Below are 9,888 nucleotides of genomic sequence, written 5' to 3' on the forward strand. Positions count from 1 at the left end.
CTAAATCAAGTTGAAGTGCCAGACCTGCCATGGTGTACTGTAGAAGAAATCCAAAGTCTTAGGGAAATTGGCATGTTAGAGTGGATTTATCAGATTAGACCCACAGACCCACACATGGAGTGCCCAGAGAAACACCTTTTACCACAATGGTGAGGAATAAATTTGTGAAGGGAGCCCCAGCATCCTTGAAGACTGTTGTGATTACTGTTTTATGTAAGTCAGATTTGACACTGGGAACTGCCCTAACTGAATTAAGACACCTAACTACAATGGGGCTGATTGGACCCAGTGGTAGTAAGGGCCAAGTGGCAGCACTCAATACAAAGGCAAGGTGGGCAAGGTTTCAGTAATGGACCGCAGAGTCAAAAGAGTAATCAGAAAAGTCTGACTCATATGGACTTACGGTGTTGGATACTTAGTCATGGTGTGAAAGAGATTGGAAATCTACTAAATTTTTACTTTATCTGTACAAGTGGAAGAATTCTAGATCAAGTGAAGGCAGTCTAACTCTTATCACCAGAATATAGAGTCACAACTCCTCAATGAAATCCCTAACTTGAGCCTGTTTAGAGACCCACAAATCGGGTCTCCTTGAGGAAGGACTCCACTACACTGCAAAAAACTTATATTGTTAATCTTTCTCCCAGCCTCCCCCAAAAGGATCTGTGGCCTTTTACAAGAGTGGCTGTTCATTGAAGAAAAGGAAATAATCAGACTTTTTGGGGATTACTGGATACTGTCTCTGAAATGACACTAACTGCAGGAGACCCAAAACATCCCTGTGGCCCACCAGTCAGAGTGGGGGCATATGGAGGTCACATTATTAATGGAGTTTTAGCTCATATCCATCTCACAGTAGGTCCAGTGGTCCATGAACCCATTCTGTAGTGATTTCCCCAGTTCCAGAATGCATAATTGGAAAAGATATACTCAGTAACTGACAGAACCCCCACACTGTATCCCTGACAAGTGGAGTAAGAGCTGTTATGGTAGGAAAAGTGAAGTGGAAGCCATTAGAATTTCCCCTACCTAGAAAAATAGTAAACCAAAAGCAATACTACATTTGTGAAGGGATTGCAGAGATTAGTGCCACCACCAAGGACTTGAAGGATGCAGGGATGGTGATTCCTACCACATCCCCATTCAACTTGGCTAATTTGGCCTGTGCAAAAAACATATGGATCTTGGAGAATAGCAGTGGATTATCATAAACTAATCCAGGTTAAGACTCTAATTGCAGCTGCTGTTCCAGATGTGGTTTCACTGCTTGAGCAAATTAATACATCTCCTGGTACCTGGTATGTAGCTATTGATCTGGCTAATGCCTGTTTCTCATACCTGTTTTGAAGGACCATTAGAAGCAGTTTGCCTTCAGCTGACAAGGCCAGCAATACACCCTCACTGTCCTACCTCAGAAATATATCATCTCTCCAGCCCTATATTATAATATAATCTGCAGGAATCTGAATCGACTTTCCCTTCCACAAGACATCACACTGGTCCATTACATTGAAGACATTATGCTGACTGGATCTAGTAAGGAAGAAGTGTCAATGATTCTGGATTGATTGGTAAAACATTTCTGTGCTAAATCAAACCAAACCCATTTCTGTTGAGTCTATTCTGACTCACAGAGAACATGTAGGACACCGTAGAACTGTCCCATAGGGTTACCAAGGAGCAGCTGATGGATTTGAACTGCTGACCTTTTGGTTAGCATCCCAGTGCTTAACCACTGCACCACCAGGGTTCCATTTGAGTGCTGTTGTTGTTAGGTGCCATTGAGTCAGTTCCTACTCATAGAAAATCTATGTACAACAGAAGAAAACACTGCCAGGTCCTGCGCCACCCTCACAGTCGCTGTTACATTTGAGCCCGTTGTTGCAGCCACTGTGTCAGTCCATCTCATTGAGGGTCTTCCTCTTTTTCACTGACCCTCTACTTTACCAAGCATGATGTCCTTCTCCAGAGACTGGTCTGTCTTGATTGCATGTCCAAAACATGTGAGCATTCTCATTGTATTTCTCCAAGATGGTTTTGTTTGTTCTTTTGGGAGTCCATAGTATATTCCATATTCTTCGCCAACACCACAATTCAAAGGTATCAATTCTTCTTTGGTCTTCCTTATTCATCGTCCAGTTTCCACATGCATATAAGGAATTCAAACCACCATGGCTTGGGTCAGGCATACCTTAGTCTTCAGGGTGACATCAGGTGCACCTTAGTCTTCAAGGTGACATCTTTGCTTTTCAACACTTTAAAGAGGTCTTTCACAGCAGATTTGCCCAATGCAATACATCTTTTGAATTCTTGACTGCTGCTTCTATGGGCGTTGACTGTGGATCCAGGTAAAATGAAATCCTTGACAACTTCAATCTTTTCTCTGTTTATCATATTGTTGCTTATTGGTCCAGTTGTGAGGATTTTTGTTTTCTTTATATTGAGGGGTAATCCATATATATACAGAAGGTTGTGATCTTTGATCTTCACCAATAAGTGGGTGGGAAATTAATCTGACAAAAATTCAGGTGCCTTCCACTTCAGTGAAATTTCTAGGGGTACAGTGGTGTGGGGCATGTTGCGATATTCCTTCTGAAGTGAAGGACAAGCTACTGGCATCTGGCCCCTCCAACAACCAAGAAGGAGGCAGAACATCTGGTGGGCCTCTTTGTGTTTTGGAGACAGCATATCCCTCATTTGGGTGTGTTACTCCGCCCTATTGATCAAGTGACTCAAAAAGCTGCTAGATTTGTGTGGGTCCCAGACCAAGAGAAGGCTCTGCAACAGGTGCAGGCTGCCATGAAAACTTCTCTGCCACTTGGCCCATAAGACCTGGCTGATCCAATGGCTCTTGTAGTGTCAGTGGCTGATAGAGATGCTGTTTGGCATCTGTGGAAGCTCCCTACTTGTGAATCACAGTGCAGACCCTTAAAATTTTGGAGCAAAGCCCTGCCATCCTCTGAAGATAACTACTCTCCTTTTGAGAAACAGCTTTTAGCTTGTTACTGGGACTTAGTAGAGACTGAATGCTTAACCATGGGACACCAAGTCACCATGCAGCCTGAGCTGCCCGTCATAAAGTGGGTGTTGTCTGACCCACAGAGTTGTAAAGTGGGACATGCACAGCAGCACTCCATTATTAGATGGAAGTAGTGTATATGAGATCAGGCCTGAGCAGGACCTGAAGGCAGAAGTAAGTTGCATGAGGAAGTGGCCCAGATGCCCATAGTCTCCACTCCTGTCACATTACCTGCCCTCTCCAAGTCTGCACCTATCACCTCCTGGGGAGTTCCTTATGATCAGTTGACTAAGAGAAAACTCGCGTCTGGTTTACAGATGGTTCTGTGTGATATGCAGGCACCACTGGAAAGTGGACAGCGGCAGCACTACAGCCCCTTTCTGAGAACTCTCTGAAGGACGGTGGGGAAGGGAAACCCTCCCACAGGGCAGAACTTCAAGCAGTACACCTGGTTGTTCACTTTGCTTGGAAGGAGAAATGGCCAGATGTGCGACTGTACACTGATTTATGGGCTGCAGCCAGTGATTTGGCTGGATGTTCAGAGACTTGGAAGGAAAATGATTAGAAAATTGGTGACAATTGGGGAAGTATGGGGAAGAGGTATGTGGATAGACCTCTCTGAATGGGGCAAAGAAGTGACAATATTTGTGTCTCATGTGAATGCTCACCAAAGGGTGACCTCAGCAGAGGAGGATTTTAACAATCAAGTGGATAGGATGAGGCCTTCTGTGGAAATCAGTCATCATCTTTCCCCAGCCACTCCCTTAATTGCCCAATGGGCTCAGGAACAAAGTGGCCATGGTGGCAGGGATGGAGGTTATACATGGGTTGGGCAACATTGACTTCCACTCACCAAGGCTGACTTGGCTACTGCTGAGTGCCCAATCTGCCGGCAGATTAGATCCCTAATATGGCACCATCCTTCTCGGTGATCAGCCAGCAACCTGGTGGCACGATGATTACATTGGATTGCTTTCATCATGGAAAGGGCAGCCTTTTGTTCCTACTGAAATAGACACTTACTCCGGATATGGATTTGCTTTCCCTGAACTCAATGCTTCTGCCAAAACTACCATTCATGGACTTACAGAATTCCTTATCCACCATAGTGGTATCCCACATAGCATTGCTGTCTTAGTCATTTAGTGCTGCTATAACAGAAATACCCAAGTGAATAGCTTTAACATAAAATTACAATAAAAAAATGGAGGATAATTACACAATACTGGGAATCATAGCCCAGCAAAATTGATACACACTTTTTAAAAATTTTTTTCCCATACAAAAATTTATACATACAGTGTTATGTGACTCTAATTGCTGTCCCCATACTGTGACATCACACTCCCCCTATCCACCCCTGATACCCCATGTCCATTTAACCAGCTCCTAACCCTCTCTGCCTTCCCATCTCACCCCCGGACAGAAGCTGCCCGTTTACTCTCTTGTATCTACTTGAGCTAAGAGGCACACTCCTCATGAGTATCAGTTTATGTCCAACAGTCTGGTCCCATCCCTGTTTGAAGAGTCAGCCCCAGAAATTGTTTTAGTTCTGGACTGATAGAGAATCCTGGGGCCATGCTTTCCAGAGTTCATCTAGTCTCAGTCAGACCATTAAGTCTGGTACTCTTACTAGAATTTGAGTTCTGCACCCCACCTTTCTCCTGCTCCATCAGGGACTCTCTGTTGTGTTCCCTGTCAGGGTGGTCGTTGGTGGTAGCTGGGCACCATCTAGTTCTTCTGATCTCAGGCTGATGAAGTCTCTGGTTTACGTGGCCCTTTCTGTCTCTTGAGCTAATACTTTCCTTGTGTCTTTGGTATTCTTCATTCTCCTTTACTCCAGGTGTTTGGGACCAATTGATGCATCTTAGATGGCCGCTTGCAAGCTTTTAAGACCCCAGACCCCACTCACCCAAGTAGGATGAAGAACATTTTCTTAATAAGCTTTGTTATGCCAGTTGACCTAGATGTCCCCTGAAAGCATGGTCCCCAGACCCTTACCCCTGCTACTCTATCCCTCAAAGTGTTTAACTGTATTCAGAAGCTTCTTAGCTTTGGTTTAGTCCAGTTGTACTGACTTCCCTTGTAGTGTGTGCTGTCCTTCCCTTCACCTAAGATAATTCTTATCTACTATATAGTTAGTAAATGATCCTCACCCTTTCTCCCCACCCTCATAACCATCTGTCATGGATTGAATTGTGTCCCCCAAAAAACGTATGTAGCAACTTGGCTAGGTCATGATTCCCAGTATTGTATGATTGTGTTATCTGATGTGATTTCCTTATGTGTTGTAAACTCTATCACTATGATGAGATTATATGTGATTTCCTTATGTGTTGAAAATTCTAACACTGTGATGAGGTTATACCAATGAGGTTGACAAGATTAGATAGTGTCTTAATGAAATCTCTTTTGAGATATAAAAGAGAGAAGCGAGCAGAGACACATGGGAACCTCATACCACCAAGAAAGCAGTGCCGGGAGCAAAGTGTGCTCTTTGGACCTGAGGTTCCTGCGCAGAGAAGCTCCCAGACCAAGGGAAGACTGATGCATCACAAAGACCTTTCTCCAAAGCCTTCTCCTGCATCTGATGCCCTGAATTTGGACTTGTAGCCCACTGGACTGTGAGAGAATAAATTTCTGTTTGTTAAAACCATCCACTTGTAGTATTTCTGTTGGAGCAGCACTAGATGACTAAGGCACCATCAAAGAATGTTTTCTTCTGTGTTTAAACCTTTTCTTGAGTTCTTATAATAGTGGTGTTATACAATATTTGTCCTTCTGTGACTGACTAAATTCACTCAGCCTAATGACCTCCAGCTTCCTTCATGTTATAAGATGTTTCACGGCTTCATCGTTGTTCTTTATCATTGCATAGTATTCCATTGTGTGGATACACCATAATTTGTTTATCCATTCGTCTGTTGATGGGCACCTATGTTGTTTTCATCTTTTTTGCTATTGTGAACAGTGCTGCAATGAACATGGGTGTGCATATATCTATTTGTGTTATAGCTGGGTCATATGGTACTTTTATTTCTAGCTTTTTAAGGAAGCACCAAATTGATTTCCAAAGTGGTTGTACCATTTTACATTCCCACCAACAGTGTATAAGTGTTCCAGTCTCTCCACAGCCTCTCCAGCATTTATTATTTTGCATTTTCTGGATTAATGCTAGCCTTGTTGGGGTGAGATAATAGCTCTTTGTATAGTTTTGATCTGCATTTCTCTAATGGCTAATGGTCCTGAGCATTTCTTCTTGTGTTTGTTAGCTGCTTGAGTATCTTCTTTGGCGAAGTGTCTGTTCATATCCTTTGTCCATTTTTTAAATGGTTTATTTGTCTTTTTGTTGTTGAGGTTTTGCAGTATCTTGTAGATATTAGAGATTAGACACTGATCGGATTTGTTGTAGCCAAAAATTTTTTCCCATCTGTAGGTTCTCTTTTTATTCTTTTGGTGAAGTCTTTTGATAAGCATAGGTGTTTGATTTTTAGGAGCTCTGAGATATCTAGTCTCTCTTCTGGTGTTTGTGCATTGTTACTTATGGTTTTGTGTTTATGCCATGTATTAGGGTTCCTAGCATTGTCCCTATTTTTTCTTCCATGGTCTTTATCGTTTTTGATTTTATATTTAAGACTTTGATCCATTTTGAGTTAGTGTTGGTGCATGGTGTAAGATATGGGTCTTGTTTCAGTTTTTTGCAGGTGGATATCCAGTTATGCCAGCACCATTTGTTAAAGAGACTGTCTTTTCCCCAATTAACAGACTTTGGGCCTTTGTCAAATATCAGCCACCCGTAAGTGGATGAATTTATGTCTGGATTCTCAATTCTGTTCCATTGGTCTATGTATCTGTTGTTGTACCAGTACCAGGCTGTTTTGACTACTGTGGTGGTATAATAGGTTCTAAAATCAGGTAGTGTGAGGCCTCCCACTTTGTTCTTCTTTTTGAATAATGCTTTACTTATTCTAGGCCTCTTCCCTTTCCATATGAAGTTGGTGATTTGTTTCTCCATCTCATTAAAAAATACAGGTAGAATTTGGATTGGGATTGCATTGTATCTGTAGATGGCTTTGGGTTGAATTGACATTTTCACAATGTTGAGTCTACCTATCCATGAGCAAGGTATGTTTTTCCACTTATGCAGGTCTCTTTTGGTTTCTTGCAGTAGTGTCTTGTAGTTTTCATTGTATAGGTCTTTTGCGTCACTGGTTAGATTTATTCCTAAGTATTTTATCTTCTTGGGGGCTATTGTAAATGATAGGAAACGGCAGGAAGTCAGAGAGATGATGAACCACGTGGAAGGACAGCAGAAGAACATTGTGCATGCCATCAAGTCCCTCCCAGGTTCTGACCCCCTCACTGCCTTGGACCAGGATCTGCTGCTACTGTCTCCTGCCTTGGGGAGTGCCTCGACTTATCACAGCAGAGTGGACACCAGGTGGGCCAGCCCAGCCACAAGCCAAGGGCTTCAGAACACATCCCGGGATGGCAAGGGCCTAAGTCACATTCCCAGAGCAGCTGAAAAATGGGACACTTGGCTCTTTGCCATCAGCCAGTACCCACATAACCTGGGCAATTTTACCAAACTCTTCTGAAGACCAACAAACCTTATAGCCAGAGTTGGAGCCAAATGCAGGCCCTGAACCGGTTTTGTCTGAAGATGAAAAAAGCAACACTAAAGATAAGAAGAGACGGAACTGGGCATTGTGGAGGATCAGCGAAGTATATTTCCTCATCTCATTTCACAACTCAAACTTGGCATGGGTTTGACCAAGGTGGTGCCTCCCACATTCATTCTGGAGACTCAATCCTTGCTGGAGGTGTGTGCAGATTTTATGGAGCATCCAGACCTGCCGCTGGCCATAACTGCTGAAGCCACACCCGAGGAGAGAGTCATTTGTTTTGTGGAGTATTATCTCACAGCCTTCCATCAGGGCCACGAGGGGCCTTGCCTAAGAAGTCCTAATACCCCATCATCAGCGAGACATTTCCCTGCTCCTGGAAAGTCTCCAAGGACAAGGTCAAGCAGAGGAAGACTGCTCCCCACCCTTTGGCTGGCTGTCATGACAAAGCGATCGCAGATGACCCTTCCAAAAGCTACGAACCAAAGTTTGTGGCTGAACAAGTGTCCCATCACTGACCCATCTCCTGCTTCTACTGTGAACGCAAGGAGAAGAGGCTGTGCGTCAACACTCACGTGTGGACAAAAAGCAAGTTCGTGGGCATGTCCTAATGGGTATCCGTGATAGTGGATGGTGTGCTGAGGCTCCAGGACCATGGGGAGGAGTATGTGTTTACCCTGCCCAGTGCCTACACTTGGTCCATTCTCACCATTCCATGGGTGGAGCTCAGCAGAAGAGTCAGCATCAACTACCCCAAGATGGTACTCAGTGATGGTGATCTTCCACACGAAGCCTCTTTATGGAGGGAAAGTCTACAGGGTCACAGCAGAAGTGAAGCACAACCCAGCCAACACCATTGTTTGTAGGTCCCACGGGAAATGGTACAGCAACGGAGAAACCAAAGTCATCAACACAACACATTGCCAGCGTACCCTAAGAAGGTCAGATCTCTCAAGAAGCAGGGGCCCCTGGAGTCCATGAACCTCTGGCAGGAGGTGAACTGATACCTGCATTTGAGGGACATTGATGCAGCCACCAAGCCGAAGCGGCACCTGGAAGAGAAGCAGGGGGTGGAGGAACAGAAGCGGGGTAACCTCTGCATGCTATGGCAGCCCCAATATTTTGTCCAGGAGGGCGATGGCTGGGTCTACATCAGTCCCCTCTGGAAGGCCCACTGATGGGATGGAGGTGAAGAGGTTCCCAAAATAGCCCTGTTTTTGTAGGAATTAAAGTGGTACAGTATCAAGGTTCTGCTGATGTTCACTGAAGCCTCTTGCTGTCATCCAAGAAATGGTAACTGAGAAAAAAATTGTATACTGTGAAATATGCACCCCCAAAACTCTGCTACAGGATGAATTTATTCAAGAGCCATTTGGAGCATGTGTGCGTACACAGGTCTGTGTGTGGGCCTCCAGCACGCTGTGTATGTTCACACACGTATACTATTACACATCTTCTGGGTATTATACTTGTAAATACTGCACCCCCAAGGTTTAAGAGGGTAACTATGAGCTCCTCTTTATCAATAAGGTTTGAGGTTTTCTACTTTTCACTTTGCACTCACGAAGACATTCTCACCGAGTCAACTCCTATCAAAAGAAGGATGAGTTGGCAGGGCCGGGTGACATCCACATAGCATAGAGGTGTGGGTGGCTGTCTTTTCCAAATTATTGTTGGTTCTCACCTCCTCCCCACCCTACCTCAACATTCTGTCTGTCTTCACCTAAGAAAGATAAACTGCTATTTCTTGCTGGACGGGGGGTGAGCAAGAACTTGTTGAAGGTTTATGCCAGTCTTCCAGGGTGGAATGGAACGCCTCTGGGAAAACCCAGACCCAGGCGCCACCCTGGAATTTTCCTCCCATCTACTGGCCCCGGAAGCTTTCTGACAATTTCTCACCCTCAAAGCACTAGTCACAAATTTTTCAGAAACTCCTTCTTATATAGCAGAAAAGAAATCCGATGGTGCCTTCACTGCTTTTGTGATTAAAAAAAAGGGCTTTAGAAGTTGAATATACACACAAACGCATGTGCAAACGTGCACCATAGCCTCAATCTATTTAGTTTGGGGAAAGAGAAAAGAATTTCCTGAGGATTTTTTTTTAACGCACCTCTCTGGCTTGACCCAAACTCTGCAAGAAAACCACTGTGATTAGGGTATATATAAAGCTGGTGTAAGTGTTTCATGGTTTCAGTCCAATTTCCATCCTCAGCCTTTAAAAATGAGGTCCAAGAAATGACCAGA

General features: G+C 44.1%; 1 pseudogene; it reads left to right on the forward strand.

Moving 5' to 3' along the window:
• Positions 1-3,054: 3,054 nt before the first annotated feature.
• On the forward strand, positions 3,055-8,822 carry LOC101358629 (oxysterol-binding protein-related protein 10 pseudogene; annotated as a pseudogene).
• Positions 8,823-9,888: the final 1,066 nt, after the last annotated feature.

Source organism: Trichechus manatus, unplaced genomic scaffold, assembly GCF_000243295.1.
Source record: "Trichechus manatus latirostris isolate Lorelei unplaced genomic scaffold, TriManLat1.0 scaffold00002, whole genome shotgun sequence".
In the NCBI taxonomy this organism is placed as follows: domain Eukaryota; kingdom Metazoa; phylum Chordata; class Mammalia; order Sirenia; family Trichechidae; genus Trichechus; species Trichechus manatus.